Consider the following 26,365-nt stretch of genomic DNA (forward strand, 5'->3'; position numbering starts at 1 on the left):
AAGTAATGTCTGCTTTTTAACATGTTGTCTAGGTTGGTCATAGCTTTTCTTCCAAGGAGCAAGCATCTTTTAATTTCATGGCTGCAGTCACCATCTGCACTAATTTTGAAGCCCAAGAAAACAATCATACTGTCTTACAAATGATCACCCAGCCTCAGAGTGGTTTCCTCCAATCACAAGGAGCCCACTATTTCACAGGACACTTAGTCTATTGTTAGAGTGCTTAACTGGTTCTACCATCTGTAGTTTAATAAAGAAAACCTACTCCCACTTAAACATAATATCTCTTCAAATATTTTAAGGCACCCTCATATCTTCTACCGGAGAAGGCAATGGCAAGCCACTCCAGTACTCTTGCCTAGAAAATCCCATGGATGGAGGAGCCTGGTTGGCTGTAGTCCGTGGGGTCGCTAAGGGTCGGACACGACTGAGCGACTTCACTTTCACTTTTCACTTTCACACATTGGAGAAGGAAATGGCAACCCACTCCAGTGTTCTTGCCTGGAGAATCCCAGGGACGGGGGAGCCTGGTGGGCTTCCGTCTATGGGGTCGCACAGAGTCGGACACGACTGAAGTGACTTAGCAGTAGCATATCTTCTACATGAAAAATCTATTTCTCTCCCAAAATATTTCAACTGTCTGTGAAATGAAAATATCTCCTGTCATATCAATAAATAAGAAATGTTGAGTCATCAGCGATTTCTGGGCTCCAAATGTGGATGAGGGCCCCCAAAACAGAGCAGAATGCCTGTGATCCAGCAGATGCCACCATCCTACCCCGTATGACAATCGCTGAAGAGCTGGGGGGATGCCAGAAATAGCCATTTGCCACACCTGCCACTCCATATGGTGAACAAGGAATTAAAGATGTAAACAACCTAGAAACAGAATTTGTCCCTAGATAGCTGAGATGCATATGAAAGCAATGAATTCAGTGAGCCTGAGCCTTGCATCTTCCCATGATATCTGGTTTTCCTTACTACTTAACAATAGTCTTTGATGTTCAGACTGCTTACCCACTTTGCCGCAAACTTGTATATAGCCTGATTCCTTCTCCTGCCTCTTTGGAGAAGTTATCTCAGAGCTACTGAGATGCTGTCTCCCAGGCTTGGAGTCCTAAACATTCCCACCAAATAAAATAATTCTCTACTTTGAGTTTGTGACTATATTTTTTAGTGGACAAGTCTTTTCAACTGTATTTTATATAATACATTGTCTAGATTTCCAAAGGTTGTGATGTAGATGTAGGTTTTAAATGGTCATCTTTAAAGAACGAGATTGAAATAGATTTCTCCTATCACTTTGCATGTGTATATGCTAAGTGTGTGTGTGTACTCAAACGCGAGTAAAATGTGCACATGCCTAAGGACACAAGAACAATGGCATGTACTGCAGCATTGATTGAAAGAGATCGGTACTGGAAACAACCCAAGTATCCATGAATTTGAGAGTAAAGATGTATAATGTTTTAGTGTGGTGGAATACATTCAGTGATTAAATTATTACACTATTTTTATAGATGAATATGTGTAAGATTAAGAACCTGACAAGGGAAATATAAGATTGGTAAAATTATCAAGCACACATTTCTACAAACCAAACATATGGACACACCATATATGGACACACATTGACTAATATTAAAATGCACAACATGAAAGTTGTGAGTTACATTTTATTCAGGGACCTTACTGAAGACTATAGCCCAGGAGCGCTTTGCTTAGTTGCTCAGCCGAGTCCAACTCTTTGCAACTTCATGGACTGTAGCCCACCAGGCACCTCTGTCCATGGGGATTTTCCAGGGAAGAATACTGGAGTGGGTTGCTATGCACTCCTCCAGGGAATCTCACCAACCCAGGAATCGAACCACAAGCTCCGGCATTGCAGGCGGATTCTTTACCATCGGAGCCACCAGAAAAGCATGGAGAACAGCCCAGGAGACAGTGTCTCAAAGAGCTCTGAGGAATTGTCTGAAGAAGTGAGGGAGGAGCCAGAGTACAAATTTCTTTTGCTGAGAAAAACATGTGGTCAAACAAAATAGCAGATTACTGCTAATTACAAAGGAACAGACATATCAAATTAATGCTTTTAGTGCTTTTCTATGTGTGGAAAAATACAAGAAGCTGAGGTCATGGAAAACTGTCCTTCAAAGGGCATCTTGGCCATCTAGAGGTAGCATCCACAGCATCGCGTGCTGCCAGTGCTTCTCCATTCCGAGCCTCTCAGGCGCGCTGGCAGTAGGTGACTGCAGTGGTGAAGGTTTGATCCTTTCAGAGCTGATACAAAAGGCAACAATTTTTTTCTTTATACTAGGTTCTTATAATAGTAACTTTGCGCTTTGAATGGTCAGAATTAGTTTCTTTCGCTTGCAGGAAAAGAAAAAATGATTATCGTTAAAATAGCTGTAGGGAAGCACAATTTGCTACCCCAAAATATTCCTTTGGCATGAGAATTATTTTGAGATGAAGACAAGTAAGATGCAAAGACTCAGGAAGAAACTTTGATATTCCCTTTAACTGCCTCAAGAATGTAGACAGGATCTGTTTTAGGAAGGGAGCTTGATGGGCTTCCCAGCTGGTGGTAAATAATCCGCCTGCCAATGCAGAGACAGGTTTCCATTGTTGGGTTGGGAAGGATGGGTTCCATTCCTGGGTTGGGAAGATCCCCGGGAGAAGGGCACAGCAACCCACTCCAGTATTCTTGCCTGGAAAATCTCATGGACAGAGGAGCCTGGTGGGCTAGAGTCCATAGGGTTACAAAGTCAGACACGACTGAAGTGACTTATCGCAGCACACTGTCACCTTGATAGCTATAATATGAACTAGGTGTATAGCCGGGAGGAACACAGCAAAGTCTGTTTGTTAAGATTCTTCTCAGTGTCCCATTGTCTCTGCACAGCTCAGCAAATATTCGTTTACCAAACATTTGCTTTTGTATTTCCATGTAAATTGCCTTCCTCTCACCATACCTCTATCCCCAACATCCTCTTTTCTCTTTAGCTGCAGGCAGTATTTAGGTGAAGGTTTTAGCCATTTTGGTGAGTTACCCAGGTTTCCAGGTCTCTCACACGTATGTATGTTACTAAATTTTGTTTGATTTTCTCCTGCTAAACTGTTAACTGATATAGCTTCTTTGTCAAGAAATAGACAAAGAAAGGACTTCCTGACATTTTTAAAAACTTTAAAAATGGTTCACATCAAAAATACACATATTTTTTTAAAAAAGGAAATGAGCTAAGGAAAAAATATGTGTGTGCTAAGTCGTTCCAGTAGTGTCCAACTCTTTGCAACCCTATGACCTGTAGCTCACCAAGCTCCTCTGTCCATGGGATTCTCCAGGCAAGAATATTGGAGTGGGTTGCCATGCCCTCCTTCAGAAAGGAAAAATATACTTTTTATTAAAGGAATACTTGTAATTTTCTTCTAACCTTTCTTATTACCTTTTCTGATGAAAGGAATCACCAGACATAATTGTTACCATTGCTCTTTTTCTTGGCACACATTGGCTGGAAATTCTTCTAACTTATCTGAAATCGTATCCACTGCTAAGAAAGTTGTGAACTTCATCAACATTTAAAGGTAGGACTTTGAATTTGCAGCTCGTAAAGAGATTACATAAAGAATTAAGAACAAAATGTGTTTTTCTCTACTACAAGAAAAATTGCTGGCTTTCCAGACATTCTTTAAAAAAACTTAGTTGAGATATAGATAGCACTTTATATCTCCTTGAGCGAGACCTTGCAAAGATACTTTGTTCATTTACATACAATGTAAGTGAGGCCATGTGAAAAAATTCAAAATTTGGAGTCCTCTGACAGGAACATTTCTTCCTCTGTGAAATTAACTCTGGGAATTCAGACTCCATTTCTTAATATTTAGCATTTTATTTCAAGAAGTTCATTAAGATACAAATTTAAGATTAATTCAATGTTATATATGGCATAGAGATTTCAATGTCAAAAATTACCTACCAAATCAATTTACCCAAACTAAAAACCAATGCCTTCACATTACAATGTATAACTGAACAATAAAGTGCCACAATAAATAAAAAAAGCAAACAATAAAGTGCAAAATTAGAGTTTTCATTCTTAGCATAAAAGAGAGACTAATATTTCCATAATCTATTTGCCTTGTATGAATTGAGAGATTTGGGAAAGTAAAATTAGAAGGTCTAATCAACAGTAATAATTTTCCTAACTGTCTCCAGAGTCCAGGGTAGAGATCCATTTGTGGGGTCCTGATTGCTAACCAGGATGTATGTTTAACATTGATCATTATAACAAAGAACTTTGTATTTGGCCCACATACAAAGAGTGCTGCACAGCTCCTTATAGAACAGACTGAAAAGTCAGTGTTGAATTGGTCGGCTTTAAAGATTCTCCTGTCTTCTACAACTAGTAATTTCAGAGGAAACTGGCATTTCCTTAACTGATCAGAGAAAGCCCACTAAATATTTGAAAAGTAAACTTCCAGTTATATTTAGTTCCATACTTTAAAGCACTGTTAATTATTGGAAAATAATATGGGATAGGTATAATTGATATTGGAGGAGAAATCTCTTAACTGAAGAATCTTCACTTAATTTTATGCACTTATCTTAAATCAGTGAAGCTGCTGTCCTCTGGATGGGAAAATTCAGTTTCAGAATCTTGAACACTATTTGCCTATATTGATTCTTAGGCATGTAAATTAGGAAACTCATAAGATTTTTAAAATGTCTAAAGTTATCCCCACCAAAGAATCAGCTACTCATTCTTTTTTCCCATCCTATTTATATTTACCTATAACTAAAGCATCTATGCTATCTATATACAACCATCCCATAACTTTTCTCCAGAACCAGTAGTCATGATTTTTTTTTTCATATTCTTGGATATGTAACTTTTGCTAAAATGATATCAGGGAAAAAACTTAATATCCACTAAATATCTCTAAATCATCTTCTTCATTACTTTCACCACAGTTAAGATATACCACGCAAGCATGTTGAAAATATTTATAAACAGACTATTGATTTGTGGAATTTGAATGAATTTGGTCTTAATAAAGGGAATTCTTCACTATTACTGGCATTTCAGAAATTTTCTTGGGCCTCAAATAATGGGTCATAATTTTCCTCAAGGCAGTCTTCATATCTTTGTTCCTTAAATAATAGGGTTTAGAATGGGAGTGAAAATGGTATAAAATATGGCAAGAACTTTATCCACAGGGTAGGTGGTAAAGGGCCACACATAGATGAATATGCAAGGTCTAAAGACTACTATTACTACAGTAATATGGGCAGCCAGAGTAGAAAATGCTTTGGCCATGGCAGCAGCAGACTTAAACCAGACAGTGATGAGAATAATGATGTAAGAGCTGACCAAGAGTGAGAAAGTGCTTAAGGAAAGGATTCCACTATTGACTACAATCAGGATTTCAATGATGTAAGAGTCCAGGCAGGCAAGTTTGGTCACTCGAGGGAGGTCACAAAAAAAGCTGCCTACTACATTGGGCCCACAAAAAGGCAGATTCACAGTACATGACAACTGGCTTAGTGTGTGCACCAAGCCCACAGCCCAGGAGATCATTACCGGAGCAGCGCACGTCCTTCGGCTCATGGTGACGACATAGTGCAGGGGTTTGCATGTGGCTACGTATCTGTCATAGGCCATGGAGACAAGTAGCGTCATCTCCCCTCCAGTGAAGAGGTGAGTGAAGAAAATCTGAGCTATGCAGCCACTGAAGGAGATGGTCTTGTGTTCACTCAGAAAATCAGCAATCATCTTAGGAGTAGCAAAGGAAGCCTGACAGATGTCCACAAAGGAAAGGTTTCCCAAGAGAAAGTACATGGGAGAGTGCAGGCTGTTGTCAGAAGTCACTGTGAGGATAATGAGAAGGTTTCCCAGCACAATGACCACATATAACACAGAGAAGAAAACAAAAAAGAAAATCTGGATCTCCTGAGAACTAGAGTCCCAGTAACACAAACTCAGACACCACCGATGAATTGACCTTACCCATGGATCCAGGCTGCAGACTTGCTCTGAAACAATCCTGAAGAAAGGAAATTGGGGGAATCAGAATTACAAACTATAACACTTTTAATGTAAAGGATTCTGAGATACCAGATATAATGCATATTTGCTGAATGAAAAATTTTGAAGAGACCATGATAATATATCTGAAGAATCAGAAGGAGCTTATGAGAATGTCCAAATAATTTTACCAGTCTCATTAGAATCCCTTGAGTTTTGGGATAGTCTTAATAATCTTTCACACAGTAGTAAAGAAGCTCATTCATGACCTAACTTATCATGATCACAATGTAAACAAAACTTTACTACTATTGCAGGAATAATAACAATTTAAACAGTTCCTACTAAGGAGATACTGTTGAATATATATTTTCCAAGTCTATAGTTGCAACCTAGACTGTCAATTACTCTTTTGCATAATTTCTTAAAATACATATTATAACTTTATCTTAATTATCTAAAACTCATCTTTGCTTAATAATTTAAAAACAAAACCTAAATTTTCCATTATGTTTGCCTATAAAGATTAGACTTAGAATAATTTATGATCCCCTTGCCTAGGGTCCTCCATGAGATTATTAAGACAACTTCATAATTAAAGACTAGTTGTTTCAGCATAGAGAAATAAAAAATAATTGAATTATAAATGTCCCATGCTCCTTTAAATATATTTTATTTGGAATCAGAATAATCCTGAGAATTATTTCAAACTTGCATTTCATTTCTTCCCTGTAATAATATAGCCCTGCTATATAAATCCAATTCCATTGAACTGAAAAAAAAAAAACTTTTCAGGAAGCTCTATTTATAGCTGTATTTGTTCTCACAATTAACCATTGATCACATTTATAGTAATGAACCTTAGAGTGAGAAGTGATCTTACCCCCATGTAAGAGCATATATGTGTTCAACTGCCTATTTCATATAAGAAGTTAAAGTCTCACTCTGTCTCTGGGATATCGTCCTAGACTCTCAATCCCACCCTCTCTAGCTTTATTGAAAATAACTGATGAGTAAAACATAGTTAAGGTATACAGTGTGATATTTTGGTACTTGTATACACTGTGAAATTATTACCACAATCAAGCTAATATTAACATCAATTATCCCACGTAGTTATATTTTCATTTGTAAAACAATTAAAATCCAGGCTCGCAGCAAATTTTAAATTTATAATGCATTACTACTAACTATAGTCACCATGCTGTATGTTAGATCTCCAGAATTTATTCATCCTACATATCTGAAACTCTATACTTTTTGATCAATGCTCATTTAGATCCAGATGCAATCACAATCCATGCAGGGAAGCCCTCAAGTAGAAAATCATTTCCTATATTTTTATTGGAAGAATGTTCCGAGAAACATTTCAACTTATCCACGTTTTGTATATACATTATTGTGGACTTCTGGAGTCGAACTATTAAGAGAATCCATCTTAAAAAATTAAAAATTAAATGAATGTGTTAGTGACAACAGTGTTTATAACAGTATGTAATTGACAGTATTCTGAAATATACCATACATTATTTTATTACCTTTTCCATGTGGACTCACTTTCTGTTTCCCCATCTCTAAAGTTGTTCTTGCTCAAGTTTATGAACTTATACATAAAATGATGAACTCTACCTAGTGAAAATGTTTATTGTATGAATACAATGTGTATAAAGGGGTTCCCAGGTGCTGCTAGTGCTAAAGAACCTGCCTGCCAATGCATGAGACACAAGACACGGGTTTGATCCCTGGGTCAAGAAGATCCCCTGGAGGAATTAGTAATATTCCATTATATGGGCTTCCTGGTGGCTACTGGTAAAGAACCCGCCTGCCAATGCAGGAGATGGAGGCTCAATCCCTGGGTTGGGAAGATACCCTGGAGAAGGAAATCACAACCCAGTCCAATATTCTTGCCTGGGAAATCCCATGGACAGAGGAGCCTGGCGGCCTGTGATCCATAGGGTCACAAAGAGCTGGACTTGACTGGCAACTGAGCACACAGCACAGTGTGTATCAATTATGAGAATAAGGTGCATTTCTGACTCACAACTTTTCTCCTCAATTCAACTGTTTCCCCTTCCAGGATTTTTCATTGTGTAACTGTCACTGTTATTCTTCCAGGCTGTAAACCTGGAAGATCCCCTGGAGAAGGAAATGGTAACCCACTCCAGTATTCTTGCCTGGAGAATCCCATGGACGGAGAAGCCTGGTAGGGTACAGTCCACGGGGTCGCAGAGTCGGACACGACTGAGCGACTGAACGGAACGGAACTGTCACTGTTATTCTTCCAGGCTGTAAACCTTACTTTTTCCTCTCTCTTCCACTTGTAACATCTCATTACTCGTTAAAGTGAAAAAATAAATTTTAAATTCTTTACCTTGACAACCAAGTATACATGGTTTCGTCTGGTTTTATCTACACTGCTCTCTAGCAAAGACACACTCAATCATTTATTAAGCTGGTAAACACTACCTATTCATTTTTTCCTATCTTTCACAAATAGATGGTCTATTCCAATGCAAATGTCATCTCCTCAAAAAGTCTTCACAGAGCTTAAGCTGAAATTTCTCACCTCCTAATTTTGTTGAGGTGCTTTACTTACATGTATATCATTGCTCTTTTAAGGTAAGAGTTTGTGGGTAGCTAACATTTCCCACCACATGGAGCGATGCTTGAACACTTGTGCATCGTATGTACAGCTCACAGGATATAGTGCAGATATTCTGCATGGAGTAGACTTTCCATAAATGCACTTAGTGCTGACTGAAATATATTCCACTTCATATCTATCATTTGCTTAGTATTTCTATCTTCTAATCTCCCTGTGCTCAGAGGCCTTCCCAGTAAATTGTCTGCAAAGCATAAACTGCCTACATAAACTTCATCTCCACACGGAACAAAAATACTTCATCTCATTAATGATACACGCTCATACTTGAGTTGTTAAAACCAGTGCCCATAATCAAACCAACAAATTCAAAGGGAATAAAATAATCCCTTTGGATTGCAGCATAGAGAAAATTACTTATTTTTTGTATTGGAAATAAACAGCAGTCTGTTTACCAAGCTTTTAAAAAGTGATAAAAAATAATAAGAATCTTAACAAGAAATTTGCACAGTATTTCTATAGGTTTAAATAAATCTTGTAAAACCCACTTTTACAGAGTGTAAAGTAAATCATTGATGCAAAGATATACAACCACAAAACTATAAGCTGAATTTGGTATTAACATTTCCACGATTTTTTTAATAGTTTTCCTTCATAGGCCTGTATCCACAAAGAAATATATAGCCTTGATTTTCATGTTTATTTATTCAGGTGCTAGGTAAGCGTGGCATAATGGATTTTTTAAGGTACAATTGGAGTTTGTCATAATCTGCCCAAGAATACTTCACCTTCTTACATAATTTCTCAGAAATTCCTCCAAACCTGCTAAAACACACGAACATTCTCATCTTGACTCATTTTCTATTACTTCTAATACATTTTCCTCCCATCTGTGGATTCTCTTTGAGGCACAATGTAATAATGCAATACATACCTGGACACAATCTATTTTTTATGTACATTTTTGTTAGACATAACTACCTGATATAAGACATATCAGAGATGTAAATTGAACTCTTCAATTTTCTATTGTGGGATTAACTTTTTCCACCTGGTTATAGATGCCTTTTTCTCCTGTCAAATTGGAATAGTGGATGGTTTTATCTAAGTGACCAACTGAGGCTTTGGAGATGTAGCAATAGATAGCAAAGGTTCATCTTCCAATGGGTATTATTAATACTTTCCACTACATATTCCCTTTGGAACAAAGTAAATAGCATCCCACGCTGCTGACAATTACAATGAGGGCCATAGAATCACAGGAGAAAAAGGGAGGGTCTTTCAGCCTTTGGGCAGTATACAGAGAAGAGGACAAAGAATAAGAACTTAAAGGATGTAGATTCTTGTTCCCAACTCTATTAATAACTAAGAATAAGTTATTAGGTAAAACATTTAACTCTGAGCCTCAGTTTACCCTTCTGTAAAACTATTTTAACATTTCAAGTATACTCAAAGAGAACTGTTAAATGTCTTTGTATAGTGTTCAACTTTGCCATATTTTAATGTTTTGCTATATTTCCTTCATCTTTATTAGTAATAAAACACTGTGAAAGGTAGCAAAATATACCACCCTGAAATATGCCACTTTGGCTTAAGAATCATTTTAATCTCAGGACACTTGAGAAGAAGCAGATATAAGCAAAGTTCTCTGTCCTCCCTATCTGCCTAAATCCAGGACATACATTTGTGTGGGTGTTCCCTTCTCCTTTCTACCAGGAAGGTCAGAAGTTAATCAGAGACAACTCTAGATCCTTACCAGCTGAGATGACACCAAGGAATCTACATAACAAACCTCACTAACCTTATTTAAAGCAGTCTGTTTAGCTCGCTTGTTTATAAATTGCTTTGACGGGTACCTGTTATACATTCTATTTGAGCAAAGACTTGAAGGGATTGGAATCATAAATATGTATATTCCTTGTTGGATGGGTTTCCACATGTTTTCCACAAATTTAGCCTCTGTTTCTCCTCAGCTTAAAGGGAAACCAGTCTGCTCTTTATTTTGCACCCTCACTGTACTTGGCTTTTAACTCTTCAGAGAACCCAACCTCACTATCTGCCTACATGCCTGGAGAAATATTTGTACTTAGGGGCTAACCAGCCATATTCTTTTGGGTAAAACACAATTCTGAATCTCAGTTTCTCCATTTGTGTGTGGGAATGATGGTGAATCACTGGGCCTCATTCTCTACCTAAAAGCTAGTACCCATTTCTTCTAAGGTTACTAAAATAAAAGCACAATAAAAATCATGTGATGAGCATGACATCTTTAATGATAAGAGAGACTCAACCCACATTTTTTTTTGACAGGAAAGAAAAAATGAAGATGGGGGAACAACACCTCCTCAGGTCCAGTGGGGATAGAAGTCTGGTTTCTCAATACCCAAGAATAAGTGAGGAGCTTCTAGTCATTGCTGGGTGGGAGAGAGTTCTGGCTCCTCCTGAGGTCTCCTTCAATACTACCTGGCTGGGAGGGATTGGAGGCTGATGCTGCTACCCACTTACACCAAGGGAGGAGGAACTGATTATAGTCTGACACAGATGAGAGCTCTGGCTCTTCTGACACCATCTCAGGAGGTGGGGGGATTTGGGTTCATTTTTACAGTTTGGCCAGGGATAGGAGTCTAAGCTATCCATTGGCCTTTGCTAGTGTGAAGTGGGATGAAAGATTTTTTGGTATGGTGTTTGGCTGGAGTAGAGAAATTATTTTGGAAGTTTTCTGTCTTGCCAGCTGCCTTCTTGGTTCTTCAGCTTGAATGAACAAGATTTTGTTAGGATTTGTTTTTTTCTTTTCTCATTAGAGTTCCTGAGTTGTTGGCTTTTTAAGTTATATAATGTCATTCCTTGGGCCCCTATCCAGTCTCCCTTCTTATAATGTTCATTTTGTAGATTATGTCCACTATTATAATTGTATTTAGCAGGAGGACTATGGAAAATTATGTCTACACTTTTTACCCTAAGCAGAAGTCACCTGCTTTTACTTTATGATGGTAATATTTTCTCCTTTTTATTTGCTATATATATTTAGTCATTTTGAACATATTTCTTATATATCTAATAGATTTACTACTGATTTGAGGGGGAGGTTAATCTATTTTGTCTGCTGACTCTTGTTTACTGGGGATATGTTCCTCGTGTTTTGTGAGTTTGACTGTGAACTCAAACTCAGCAGGACTTCAGTTCAGTCCAGTCACTCAGTCATGTTTGACTCTTTGCGACCCCATGAACCGCAGCACGCCAGGCGTCCCTGTCCATCACCAACTCCTGAAGCTTGCTCAAACTCATGTCCATTGAGTCGGTTATGCCATCCAACCATCTCATCCTCTGTTGTCCCCTTCTCCTCCTGCCCTCAACCTTTCCCAGCATCAGGGTCTGTTCCAGTGAGTCAGCTCTTCGCATCAGGTGGGCAAAGTATTGGACTTTCAGCTTCAACATCAGTCCTTCCAATGAACACCCAGGACTGATCTCCTTTAGGATAATGAACTCGTTGGATCTCCTTGCAGTCCAAGGGACTCTCAAGAGTCTTCTCTAACATCACAGTTCAAAAGCATCAATTCTTCTGCGTTCCGAAGCAGGACTTCATGTGTCTAAATCCATATGATCCTTCAGAAACAATTTTGTTTTTGCTTTTCCAAAAGCCACCCAAACTTCATTGTCTCTTTGAGTTCTCAATACTGAGTACTGTGCTGTGCTCAGTTGTGTCCGACTCTTTGCCACCCCATGAACAGTAGCCTGCCAGGCTCCTCTGTCCATGGGATTCTTCAGGAAGAATACTGGTGGAGGTTGCCACTTCCTCCTCCAGGGGATCCTCCTGACCCAGAGATAGAACTCATGTCTCCTTCATGTCCTGCATTGGCAGGCAGATTCTTCACCATTGCCCACCAGGGAAGCCCCTGAGTTCTCAATATCATATGTGATTTTATCAGGTAATTGTGTTCAAAATATACATAGCATATAAATTCAAACTCTAAACTTATATGTAGGTAATCCTACTATTGTAATTTCCAAGAGGAAGCCTTTTTATATCCATAAGTTCAGAGTGAAAACAGATATTTTGGTCTTTTCCTTGTGCTACTTAGTTTTCTCTGCTAGTCCATACTTTCACTGAAGTTCCCAGACCCAAACAGTCCTGCACAAACAAAATTTACCCCTGATAGCCAAGCACTGCCCATCATTTTCATGACCTACACTCACTTTCCATCAACATCCCCCTCCCAAAACTTCCACTATTTCAGATACTATGATGTCCTTCATTTCTGTTAAATAATACCAAAAACTCAAAAGTATTTTTATTATTTAAGTTTCAACAGTGTTGCCAATAGAGGTGTAAGCTTGGTTTTCTAATTCATAGATATTTTGTAAGGATGGAATGAGATGATATATAAAAGTACAATTTATAAACTTTATGTGATCATTGAATATATGTTTTGCTTTATCATTCCCATTGTTGTATTACACACACCTAATTAGGTTATTATCTTTTAAGTCTGTGTTTCACAGAAGAATCAACAAAACCTTACAGAATGGTAAATTTATGGAGGAAAAATGAGTCTAAAACTGCTTAAAATATAATTGGCATTAAATCCTATTCCATACAATTATTTCTTCTATATATGGTATATCAAGAGCATAATTTGCCTTTGGTCATGGACTTTCTTTTAAAGACCAGAAGTCAGAAGTTAAATTCAGTATTATAACTTTCAAGTCATGTAATACTAAAACTCAAGTCACAAAACTGGGTGAATTTGTTTTTCATAAAATTCTTGTCAGTAGCTACCATGAATCATGAGTCTTTATCAGCATGAGTTCCACAGGCCTACATGAGGATGAAAAGGTGCTCTTGCAAATTACCTTGGGCCAGAGACTGGAGGTAATTTGTTGGTTGGTCCCACCAGGTGAGATTCTCGTGAATCAGGCACTGATAGCAGAAATCCTAAGAACAGACAGCATGGAATTGATGAGCATATCCCACCCCAGAAACTAGGCTGCCTAGTTTCTGGCATGGACCCAATCAGGTCTCCTTTCAGAACCTGCAGTTGCCCTGTCTTGTGACTTCTGATTACACATGGGGTTGTTTCCACACTCATACCTGTGACTGAATTGAACAGCTGATTGCCTCACTCTACCTTATTTTACCTGATGAGGTCAAGCAAAGGTGTATTAACTTCAAGAAAAAAAAAAAGAAGTTAAATTTACTTGAATCATTTCTTCTTCTTGCCAATTATGAGTGTGTTCAACTAAATTAATTTGTATGACACTCACTCTCAGTTTTCTAACTGGTGAAAGAAGGTTACATTATGAGTAAAAATTGCATATTAAATTTAAGTTCGAAAATGTAACCTTCTTTTGAAAATTCAAAATAATGATTTTATACTTTTAGAGAGCCTTAAAATATGTATTCTCAATTATGTTTTATTGGTCAACGTAAATTAAGAGGGCATGACATGGAGATAGGGAGGAGAATACATCGAGCAAAGTCACACATTTAACACTATCAGAAAAAAGTCCTCTCTTTATATATGGAGAGATGTCTGTTTTTGTATGTACTCTTTGAATCCCCAACTTTAAGTGTCAATTCTGAACTTTGATTTAATACACTGAAATATGTAAACATTACTTGTGGAGTCACATTTTAGTATTTGTAACATCGTTAAAGTAAATATGCAAATCTATTTGGTTTCTGAGTTCAGATGAGTTCTGCAACATAACCTATGTGCTCTTTGACCTCTAAGTTTGATTCGTTTGCAATGAGACTTTAGATTGCAAGAAATAATCTGCCAAAAAATTTATCTCAGTGTAATTAGTTCCTTAGTTCAGATAAATATAGCTAGAATAGCAAGGAATACAGTTGTTTGTGTTTGTATACATATATGAAGAAAGAAGAGACAGGGAATGAGGTCTACAATCAGAAGGACTTATTCTGTCAACTAAAATGGTGAGAACTGTGCCAAGTTTTCCTCATTTTCCTCAAGTAAAATTTATGACAATAATGATACCAGATAAAATGATGACTAGAAAATAACTGTAAATTAATTACTATCCTAAAACTTGAAAATACCATTTACATATTATACATATTGGTATTTTGTACATCTCCATATTTACCAAGTAGATTGGAAGAAGCTTGAATTTGATCACTTTTTTTTTAGGAAAAGAAGACTTTTATTGACGTATAGTTGATTCATAATATGATATTAGCTTCAGGAGTACAGCATACTGATTCAGTATTTTTACAGTTTATATCCCATTAGAAGTTATTACAGGATAATGGCTATAATACTCTGTACTATACAGTGCATCCTTGTTGTATATCTCTTTTATACACAGTCATTTGTGTATTTTTGGCTTCCCTGGTGGCTCAGACACCCTGCAATGCTGGAGACCTGGGTTGGATCCCTGGGTTGGGAAGATACCCTGGAGAAGGAAATGGCAACCCACTCCAATACTCTTGTCTGGAAAATTCCATGGATGGAGAAGCCTGGTAGGCTACAGTCCATGGAGTTGCAAAGAGTTGGACGCGACTGAACGACTTCACTTTCACACAGTCATTTGTATCTCTTAATTCCAGACCCCTAACAGGACCCTTTCCCATTTCTTCTCCCCACTCGTAATCACTAGTTTGCTTTCTATATCTGTGAGTGTGTTTCTGTTTTACTGTATGCCTTCATTTGTTTACTTTTTAAATACTGCACATAAATGATATCATAGTGTATTTGTTTTTCTGTGTCTAAGTTAAAGTTATTTTACTAAATGTAATATTCTCTAGGTCCATCCACATTGCTGCAAAAGACAGAATTTCATTCTTTTATATGGCTGAGTAATATTCCATTGCTTTATATATATATATATATAAAACATCTTTTTTATTCATTTATCTATTGATGGACACTTGGGTTACTTCTAATAATGGCTATTGTAAACAGGGTTACTATGAATATCAAGGTGTGTATATCTTTTTGAATTAGTCCTTTCATTTTTTCCAGATGTGTGTGTGTGTGTGTGTGTACAGTGGAATTGCTAAATCATATGGAAGTTCTATTTTTAGTTTTTTTTTTAATACTGTTTTTTACTGCACCAATTTACATTTTCATCAATAATCTACAAGGGTCCCCTTAGAAAAAGAAGACTTTCAATATTATGGTTGGTGTCCATAGTGCTGCTGCTGCTGCTGCTACTAAGTCACTTCAGTCGTGTCCGACTCTGTGCAACCCCATGGACTGTAGCCTACCAGGCTCCTCTGTCCATGGGATTTTCTAGGCAAGAGTACTGGAGTAGGTTGCCTTTACCTTCTCCATAGTAGGTTGCCTCAAAATGTGCCTCAGTGGCATACTGATTATTAAAGTTACTATTTTGATTCTTAAAGTTACTTAAGAAATGACCATTGCAAGAAGGACACTCTGACCCACATTTCTGTCTGCTGAAAGTATGAACTCTGTTATATGAGGGGTTGCACCCTCTATATCTGGAGGTAGAAAGACACACGTATCACCAAAAACAGGGAATTGGACCAAGAAGCCTACAGAAGCAAACCTTGTTACTTCTTTACTTTACTGTCCCAAGTGCAAACTCTGCTTAGATTCTTCACTAACTGGGCACCCAAATCCTAAGTTTCTTTGTCCTGTCAATTCCTCACAAATTTGTTTTTTGTTTGTTTGTTTTTTGTCTATAATGTATAAAAGTTGCCTACTTTGGCCTCTTATTAGGTTTCATCTCTGTGAGAGCTTCATGTGGATGAATTAAAATGTGTTTCTTTTTCCCCTGTTAATCTTTGTGTCAGTTTTTTTTACTAGTTTATCCACAAGACCTCACAAGGGGTAATAGGAAAAATACACCCCACCCCTTCCCAACATTATAAATAATTTTGCCATGAAATGTAATGTCACAAGCAAAAGACAGGGTGTCCTATTCTTCTATTATCTAAGATAGCTAGTTTGCTGTTCTATAAGCAAAAGATAGGAAAAGGAAGAAAATGTGTCCGATGGTATCTGAGACACAGCAGTAATTCACAGAAGAGGGCACACCGACCTGGCTATCATCACGGGCTGTGTTCGCCGCAAAGGAGAACTGGAAGACCGCTGGGAACGCGCCTGTCGGTGCGCCAGTTTCTGCACTGCTGATATCACCTCCTTATTTCTCAAGGTGTAGATCAAGGGGTTTAAAAGAGGAGTGAAAACTGTATAAAATATTGAGAGGAGCTTATCCACTGGGGGACTGCTAAAGGCCAGGCGTAAATGAAGATGCAGGGCCCGAAGAGGAGGGTTACTACGGCGATGTGGGCAGTCAGGGTGGCCCTTGCCTTGGCCATGCCCGCTGAGGAACGCCGCCGCACAGTGCCCAGGATGACCGTGCAGGAGACCAGCAAGAGCCCAAAGGAGCACACGGCCATTAGAGCGCTGTCTGACAGCATCAGGACCTCCAGAGTGAAGGTGTCTGTGCAGGCAAGTGTGATAACCAGGGGCGGGTCACAGAGAACACTGTCCACTCTGTTGGGGCCACAGAATGGGCGGTTTACTGTGAAGACCAACTGACCGACTGAGTGCAGAACCCCAGTGAGCCAGGAGCCCACCACGAGGCTGATGCGCTTGCGCACATTCATGATGGTGACATAATGCAGGGGCGACATATGGCCACGTATCTATCGTATGCCATGGCCACAAGGAGCATCATCTCACCACCGGCAAAGACATGCAGGAAGAATATCTGGGCCATGCAGCCTTCAAAGGAGATGGTCTTGTGCTCCACGACGAAGTCAGCAATCATTTTGGGGGAAGCAAAGGTGGACAGACAGACGTCAGTGAAGGAGAGGTTACTGAGTAGAAAGTACATGGCTGTGTGTAGGGAGGGTTCAGAGAAGATTGTGAGCACTATGAGCAGGTTCCCCAGCACAACAGATAAATAGAAAAGTGTAAAAAATGCAAAATAGAAAAGTTGTAGCTCTCGAGAACCTGAAAGACTGTGCAATACAAACTCAGTCACTCCTGAATTATTTTCTTGGTCCATGGTTTCAAATTTCTGAAACTGGGTCGGAAATGTTCCTGTAAAGTAAAATAGAAATATATCATAGGATTGGGAGAGAAAATGAGCAAGGCCAAGCTTGGTGTCAAATCCCTCTCAACATACTTACATTCCTTATTAGCACATTAAATACATGTTGTATGCAATCATTTATTTTTTAATGACTGGATAACTTGGCGTTCATCTCTGCATTGGAGCATGATAGTTTTATTCTAAAAATAGAAGTTTACCAATCATCACAATTCCTGAAACAAGAAAGAAACTCTAGACTCATACTGACAGCTTTCAAATACTATGTCTTGTCATTTCTAGCAATATGACCTTGGGTATATTAATTAAACTCTCTGGGGTTCACTTTTTGCAACTGTAAACTGGAGAAAATAATAATGTATGACTCATAGGATTTTTGTAAAGATTAAAAGAATTACAAGTGTCCCTTGCTTATTGAAAGTTTGCTTTACAGAAAAAGACTTGTATTAGCGCCTGTGTTGCTAACTTAAATTCAAAGAAGACTTTTGCTTTTATAAAAAAATGGATAAAAGCAAAAATAGTGTTTGGCGTTTATTTTACAGTGAGTTGTTATAGAGGTGTCAAGATCCATGAATAGCAAGAAGTGGCACTGCCAAGCTTCTTCCCAGGACGACACTTAGGTTCTTAGCATCTGGCCAGCATACCTGTGAACTGTATCTGGGAGTGTCTGTGTTTTATCTCAGGTCATTTGTGCATCCATTAGCAAGTTATGTCCTAAGGTAATTACTGCTTCACTTTATGCATTTTTGCTTGCAAATGTTTCGCTGATATGCCCTATTTTTGGATTGTAGGGAATATCTATATAATATTAATAGATAAAACACTTAATGTTAGCCCAGTTCATGCACCTGACACACAGAGAGTTCAAACAAACCAAAATATCAGAGTTTGTAGCAGATAAAGCTTTACAGAAGGGCCATGAAAGGAGATGGGTGACTCAAGCCCAAAATAATAGGCACTTTTAAAAGCCAGATGAGGGAGAAGGGTCACACGGTTTGTGATCATCCATCTCATGCACAATCCTCTGATTGGCTGATGGCAAGGCAACAGGGCAGTGCCATAGGGGTTAACAATACCAGTCCTTAGGCTCCAGGAGGCCTGGGGCTATGTGCTCCTGGTCATCAAGTACTTAGCATCTTCCATTGGATAAAACAACTCAGGAAATGTGCATCAAATATTATTATCTAGGTACTTCAGAGAGCAGCTAAAGCAGAGGCTGTAGGGGAAGGCCTGTTGGGGAAGGCCTCATAAAGTCCACCTCTGTTAAACTTATAACAATACTTGGCCCATAAAAGCTATTCAACAGTTGTTAGGTACAATGCCTTTGTTTCATCTATGATAAAATATTTGCATGTGTTAATTAATGTAGTACGTAAATATCAAAGTGTGATATTTGATATCATCCCACTTAAGAGAATGGTTATTCCATGCACTTTAGTGGCACCTCTTTACACAAAGACCATTTTCCACCTTAGGCAAAATAATCAAAATAGTAAATAAAGTCTATCTTTGGAGAATTCCACAGACAAAGGAGCCTGGTGGGCTACAGGCTCTGTAGTCACAAAGAGTCAGACAAAACTGAGAGACTATCACTGCACTTCACTTAGTTCTTCTGTCTCTACTTTCCTTTGACCATCAACTCAGTGGACCTTTCCCCTTTTGACTGCTCCAACTTAAGAATTCAAGGTCATCACACTCCTTTCCACAGATACCTGGTAAAACCTGCAGGCAGATAAAGTAGTGTTCTTCACTGTCCAAACCTCTGTTTCTTTATCTGAAATTAAGGAAACTTTCTAGAGCAGTCTGAGACCCATGTACTAAAATCACCTGTATACAAAACTCTTGAAAATGTTATACTCACGGAAAAGCTTATAAAGGTCTACCCTAAAATGTTAACGGTGGTTATCTCTGAGTGAAAGAATGCAATAAATTTATTCCTTATACATTTTTATGTTTGCTGAAGTTTTTTGTTGTTGTTGTTGCTAGATTCACAGAAGGAGCCACAGGAAATTTCATTATTTTCTGCTCTTTATAAATTTTATCATTACTTCTTTATAATTTTTATCCTTTTACTCTTTCATTCTTCATTAGTTTTTTTCTCCCTAATTCCTTTTTTTTTTTTAATAATTTTATTTATTTATTTTTGTCTGTCCTGGGTCTTCATTGCTGCTTGGGCTTTTCTCTAGTTGCTGCCAGCAGGGGCTACTCTCTAGTTGCAATATGCAGGTTTATCTTGCAGTCGCTTCTCCTAATGTGGAGCTCGGGCTTCAGGGTACTTGGGTTTCAGTAGCCGCAATGTGTGCGCTCAGTAGCTGTGGGTTCCGGGGCTACAGAGTACAGGTTCAATAGTTGTGGCCCATGGGCTTAGTTGCTCCATGGCTTGTGGGATCTTCCCAGATCAGGGATAGAACCTGTGTCTCCTACATTGACAGGTGAATTCTCTACCACTGAGCCACCAGGGAAGCCCCCCAACCCCCAGTGCTAATTTCTTATATAGAACACTAAGCTTACAATTTTATCTATATTTTCACATGGTATTTATAACTAAAAGTGTTCCCTGGAACTTTGGTAGCTGGTAAAGAATCTGCCTGCAATGAAGGAGACCCCAGTTCAATTCTTGGGTCAGAAAGTTCCCCTGGAGAAGAGATAAGATACCCACTTGAGTATTCTTGGGCTTCCCTGGTAACTTAGATGGTACACAATCCACCTGCAATGTGGGAGACTTGGGTTCAGTCCCTGGGTTGGGAAGATCCCCTGGAGAAGGGAATGACAACCCACTCCAGTATTGTTGCCTGGAGAATCCCATGGGTAGAGGAGCCTGGCGGGCTACAGTCTATGGGGTGGCAAAGAGTAGGACATGACTGAGTGACTAAACATAGTACCCTATTTGTATTACCAAGCTCTAAATGTTTTTTTTCATTGCCATTATGTTTTTTTTTAAACTCATGAGTTACCTACAAAATTCTTTTTCTTATTTCCAAAGGCACAGGGTTCTATTTTTTTTTTTAAGGGGAAGGGGGTTGGGGAAGGGAAGACTATTATCATTTCATATTTTATTGAATTGTAATTAGATAATGCATTGTATAATAATAGAATTTCTTGTATTTATTGAGACTCTAAAGCCCACATGTTAATTACATTTTTGTAAATGGTACGTGAATTCCGGGAAAGAGCACACATTCTTTAGTTTTCAGGAGTTAGTGTTCTGTAGATGCTTCATTAACTATGCCAAAGCCTTTGACTGTGTGGATCACAATAAACTGTGGAAAATTCTGAAAGAGATGGGAATACCAGACCACCTGACCTGTCTCTTGAGAAACCTGTATGCAGATCAGGAAGCCACAGTCAGAACTGTACATGGAACAACAGACTGGTTCCAAATAGGAAAAGGAGTGCGTCAAGGCTGTATATTGTCACCTTGCTTATTTAACTTATAGGCAGCGTACATCATGAGGAACGCTGGGCTGGAAGAAGTACAAGCTGGAATCAAGATTGCTGGGAGAAATATCAATAATCTCAGATATGCAGATGACACTACCCTTATGGCAGAAAGTGAAGAGGAACTCAAAGGCCTCTTGATGAAAGTGAAAGAGGAGAGTGAAAAGGTTGGCTTGAAGCTCAACATTCAGAAAACAAAGATCATGGCATCTGGTCCCATCACTGCATGGGAAATAGATGGAAAAACAGTGGAAACAGTGTCAGACTTTATTTTTGGGGGCTCCAAAATCACTGCAGATACTGATTGCAGCCATGAAATTAAAAGATGCTTACTCCTTGGAAGGAAAGTTATGACCAACCTTGATAGTATATTAAAAAGCAGAGACATTACTTTGCCAACAAAGGTCCGTCTAGTCAAGGCTATGCTTTTTCCCGTGGTCATGTATGGATGTGAGAGTTGGACTGTGAAGAAAGCTGATCGCCGAAGAATTGATGCTTTTGAACTGTGGTGTTGGAGAAGACTCTTGAGAGTCCCTTGTACCGCAAGGAGATCCAACCAGTCCATTCTAAGGGAGATTGATCCTGGGTGTTCATTGGAAGGACTGATGCTAAAGCTGAAACTGCAATACTTTGGCCACCTCATGAGACGAGTTGACTCACTGGAAAAGACTCTGATGCTGGAAAAGTTTGGGGGTGGGAGGAGAAGGGGACAACCGAGAATGAGATGGCTGGATGGCATCACTGACTCTGTGGACATGAGTTTGAATGAACTCCGGGAGTTGGTGATGGACAGGGAGGCCTGGCGTGCTGTGATTCATGGGGTCACGGAGAGTCGGACACGACTGCGCGACTGAACTGAACTGAACTGAGATGAATCTCTGCAGATTTTTTCCACAATTGTTGGAAAAACCATTTGATTTGTAAGTTATTGAGAAAGTATTTTTAAACAGCATCTTGGATTAAGAGAATTTGCATAGTCTTTGGAAATTAAGAAAAAGCTGAAAAGTTGGCATTTCTTAATGCTTATATTACCATTCTTGTTTTGCTGTTGTTGGCAGGTGATTTATAAAGAAGATGGAGGCATTGCTACATGAATTGGAAGTGCTGACTAGTACATTCAGTGCAGAAGGTAACCTTTTTCCTCTTAAAGCAGACATTTTTAGAGTGCAGTCAGGTTAGAACATTAATGTGGATCAATGTTTGAAAGTTTATTTCATTATGAAACATTTTTACAACAAATGAACAAGGAAATGAACCATTAGTCCAAGAGGCCAAAACTGTACTGTGGACAGATTACCTTATATAATTAGCCAGGAACAGCTATCCCCTAGGCCAATGGTCCCCAATGTTTTTGGCACCAGGAACTGATTTTATGGAAGACAGTTTTTCCACAAACAGGGGTTGGGGATGGTTTCAGGATGATTCAAATGCATTACATTTATTGTGCACTTTATTTTTATTGTCCTGGAGAAGGGAAAGGCAACCCACTCCAGTGTTCTTGGTCTTCCCTAGTGCATCAGACGGTAAAGAATTTGCCTGCAATGTGGGAGACCTGGGTTCAATCCCTGGGTTGGGAAAGTACCCTGGAGAAGGGAACAGCAACCCACCCCAGTATTCTTGCCTGGAAAATTCCATTGACAGAGGAGCCTGGCTGGCTACAGTCCATGGGGTCACAAAGAGTCAGACACGACTGAGCGACTTTCACTCACTCTCTTGTTTCTGTCGTAATTACATCAGCTCCACCTCAGATCATCAGGCATTATCCCGAGTTTGAAGACCCCTGCCCTAGACCACAGATAAAGGAGTAGTGGTCTGGTTCAGAGAAAGCCCTCAGTCTGTATAAATGTTTTTCTCCCCTTTCTTTTCGGGTGTGTGTGCTTTACTATTGAGATTTAGGTAAAATAGGCACAGAGAAGGGTCAATCTCTGCCTTGCTTGAGCTAGTTCACAATATATTCACCTATTTCCTTTTTTTTATTTTAGAGCAAAGAAGAGCCATGTAGTCTCTTTGCAGAAAAATTATTTTAATTGCTTCAGTGCAGACTTAATTTTCTCCATTTGTGAAAGGCTGTGTGAAATGAGAGGTAGGGACAGCAGATACAAAATGACTCCAGGATCCAAATAGGATCTCTACTGATGAGGATAAGTTCTCAAGGGCTTCTGGGTTGAAGTTCTGTTTTTGATCTGAGAAGTAGTTATAATCGTGAGTACCTTATATTTCACTAGGGTATCCATTTGTTGTATTTTTTAACCTTGGTTTTACTGTACAATAAAGGTTATGGTGATAAAATATGAATATTAGTATGACAGACATTATTGATTGACTCAGCCTCCAATCCATCCTCCTCCAGGATGTTTTCTGTTGCATAAAAAACTTGAAATCTATAAACTGCTGTTTTTAGTGAAGGTTTTCTGTGCAAATTAGGTTCCACCAATTAGATGCACTCACATGAGCTTAAGAAGGCTGGCTTGAGGCAGGTGGTAGCACCAACGTAATCACTGCTGGTGAGCAAGATGATGAGATGCAAGAGAGAAGTAATTGTGGCAGCCTGGCCTGTATTCTAGTGACTTTGCACTAGCTGCATGGGTGTTGAGGATAGTGAGGCAGCGGCAGCAGCATAAGGATCAAAGCTTTTCACCTTCAAATCTCACTACTGGGGTCTATTCTGGAACCCAACAACACTAGTATAACCCCCAAGTCCTACTTCTCTGTTTGTTCCAGTGGTTTGGTAAATATCTAATGCAGTGATATGCCAGCTGGATGAAGCACAAGCTGGAATCAAGACTGCTGAGGGAAATAGCAATAACCTCAGATATGCAGATGACACCTCTTTTACGGCAGAAAACGAAGAGGGACTGAAGAGCCTCTTGATGAAAGTGAAAGAGGAGAGTGAAAAAGTTGGCTTAAAATTCAACATTCAAAAAACTAAGATTATGGCACCCAGTCCCATCACTTCATGGCAAATAGATGCAGAAAAATGGAAACAGTGAGAGACTTTATTTGGAGGGGCTCCAAAATCACTGCAGATGATGACTATTATCATGAAATTAAAAGACACTTGCTTCTTGGAAGAAAAGCTATGACCAAACTAGACAGCATATTAAAAAACAGAGACATTACTTTACCAACAAAAGTCCATCTAATCAAAGCTATGGTTTTTCCAGTAGTCATGTATGGATGTGAGAGATGAACTATAAAGAAAGCTGAACACCGAAGAATTGATGCTTTTGAACTGTGGTGTTGGAGAAGACTCTTGAGAGTCCCTTGGACTGCAAGGAGAGAGATCCAACCAGTCCCATCCTAAAGGAAATCAGTCCTGAATATTCATTGGAAGGACTGATGCTGAAGCTGAAACTCCAATACTTTGGCCACCTGATGCAAAGAGCTGACTCATTTGAAAAGACCCTGATGGTGGGAAAGATTGAAGGCAGGAGGAGAAGGGGACAACAAAGGATGAGATGGTTGGATGGCATCACCGACTCAATGGACATGAGTTTGAGTGAACTCCAGGAGTTGGTGATGGACAGGGAGGCCTGGTGTGCTGTGATTCATAGGGTCGCAAAGAGTCGGACACAACTGAGCGACTGAACTGAACTGAATGCAGTGATCCGCAACATTTTGGGCACCAGGGACTGATTTCATGGAAGACAGTTTTTCCACAGACCTGTTTGGGGAGCCGGGGGGTAGTTCAGGTGGTAATGCAAGCTATAGGAAGCAATGGGAACAGTGGTTTCTGTTTTCTTCACTGAAGGCTAAGTAATATAATTATACCAGACAAGATGAAAAAGTTAGTAGATACATATTTAATTGGATTAAAACAAATTTGTAAGTGTGCTTTCAAGCACTAGCATTTTCAGCCTAAGATACACTTTCTCCTTTCAGTTTCCTTTGGTGGGTGGTGGATGATGAAAAGGGGAAAACTGAACTTTTATTGATGGCTTCAGAGTCTTAGCACAATTACAAGGCAAAAACCAGGGTCAGGCAAATTGCTGATAGGCTAGAGATTAGTAGCCATAAAAAGGCTACGAGAGATAAGAAAAAACCTGGACCCTCTAGGCCTAAATATTTTCTTTAATAACAAAGCAAATTTTAAAGAGATAGTAAATGTAAATCTCCATACACTGGTAATGTAACTTACCAGAGTAAAATATAAAACACAAACATGATACTTTAGTACATGCTATTAATAGATGTTGGGATTCGTGCATGTGTATATATATACATGTTTGTATTTAACAAAAATCAGAAAGAAGCAGATAAAATGTCAACTAAATTATACCAACAACCATACAGATTGCATCAACCCATGATCCATGTCATAGTTTCAAACTTATTTGGATGTCGGTTCTTCTGAATCCATCATAAGTTGTGCATATTTACCTCATGGTATAACTAATAGCGTTGAACATAATTCACAATAAGAAGTACACTGATCTTTATAAATTAATCATCACTACTGGAGCAAATAAGAAAGACTGTCAAATTGCTCAGTGGATTTTATTGGCATCTGAGAGTAAAATATAAAAATGCAAGACGTTCACATGAACTATATTTACATGACTGCTTTTTCCTCCTTGTTTCCCATCTGGATGCTGCTGCTGCTGCTGCGTCACTTCAGTCATGTCCGACTCTGTGTGACCCCATAGACAGAAGCCCACCAGGGTCCCCCGTCCCTGGGATTCTCCAGGCAAGAACACTGGAGTGGGTTGCCATTTCCTTCTCCAATGTGTGAAAGTGAAAAGTGAAAGTGAAGTCGCTCAGTCGTGTCTGACTAGTAGCGACCCCACGGACTGCAGCCTACCAGGCTCCTCCATCCATGGGATTTTCTAGGCAAGAGTACCAGAGTGGCTTGCCATTGCCTTCTCCGATCTGGATGCATGCATCCAAAAATAACCAAGTAAAGTAATAAGGAAAACATGGGAAGAGAATAGGGTTATTTCAACTTTCTTGTCAATTTTGCTTTAAGTGTTTTGTTTAAAAGTTCATTTGAAAAGCAAGGTTATTTTGCTTTTCATTGTTGTTGGTCATTGTTTAAGTTTGGAAACACATCTACAAAGAGTATAAACATGTTGAAATGATAGCATCTACCAAGAACTTCTTCCACTTGGCACCAGAGTCCAGTAATCGCATTATCCCATGCCTTTATCAATGCAGAAAAATTCTTCACATAAACACAAGTTCATATACAAGTTATACTTATCTAAGTTAGTATTCAGTAATCTGTGCATTTATCTATGTCTTCACATTAATAATACAGAGG

At 38.9% G+C, this 26,365-nt stretch overlaps 2 pseudogenes; both read right to left on the reverse strand.

Annotated features, from left to right (window-relative positions):
• Positions 1–5,043: 5,043 nt before the first annotated feature.
• On the reverse strand, positions 5,044–6,006 carry LOC148776691 (olfactory receptor 4K5-like; annotated as a pseudogene).
• A 10,619-nt stretch (positions 6,007–16,625) lies between these two features.
• On the reverse strand, positions 16,626–17,622 carry LOC148776692 (olfactory receptor 4K15-like; annotated as a pseudogene).
• Positions 17,623–26,365: the final 8,743 nt, after the last annotated feature.

Source organism: Moschus berezovskii, chromosome 9 (genome assembly GCF_049115385.1).
Source record: "Moschus berezovskii isolate FMDL1 chromosome 9, NW_MosBer_1.0, whole genome shotgun sequence".
NCBI classification, from domain to species: domain Eukaryota; kingdom Metazoa; phylum Chordata; class Mammalia; order Artiodactyla; family Moschidae; genus Moschus; species Moschus berezovskii.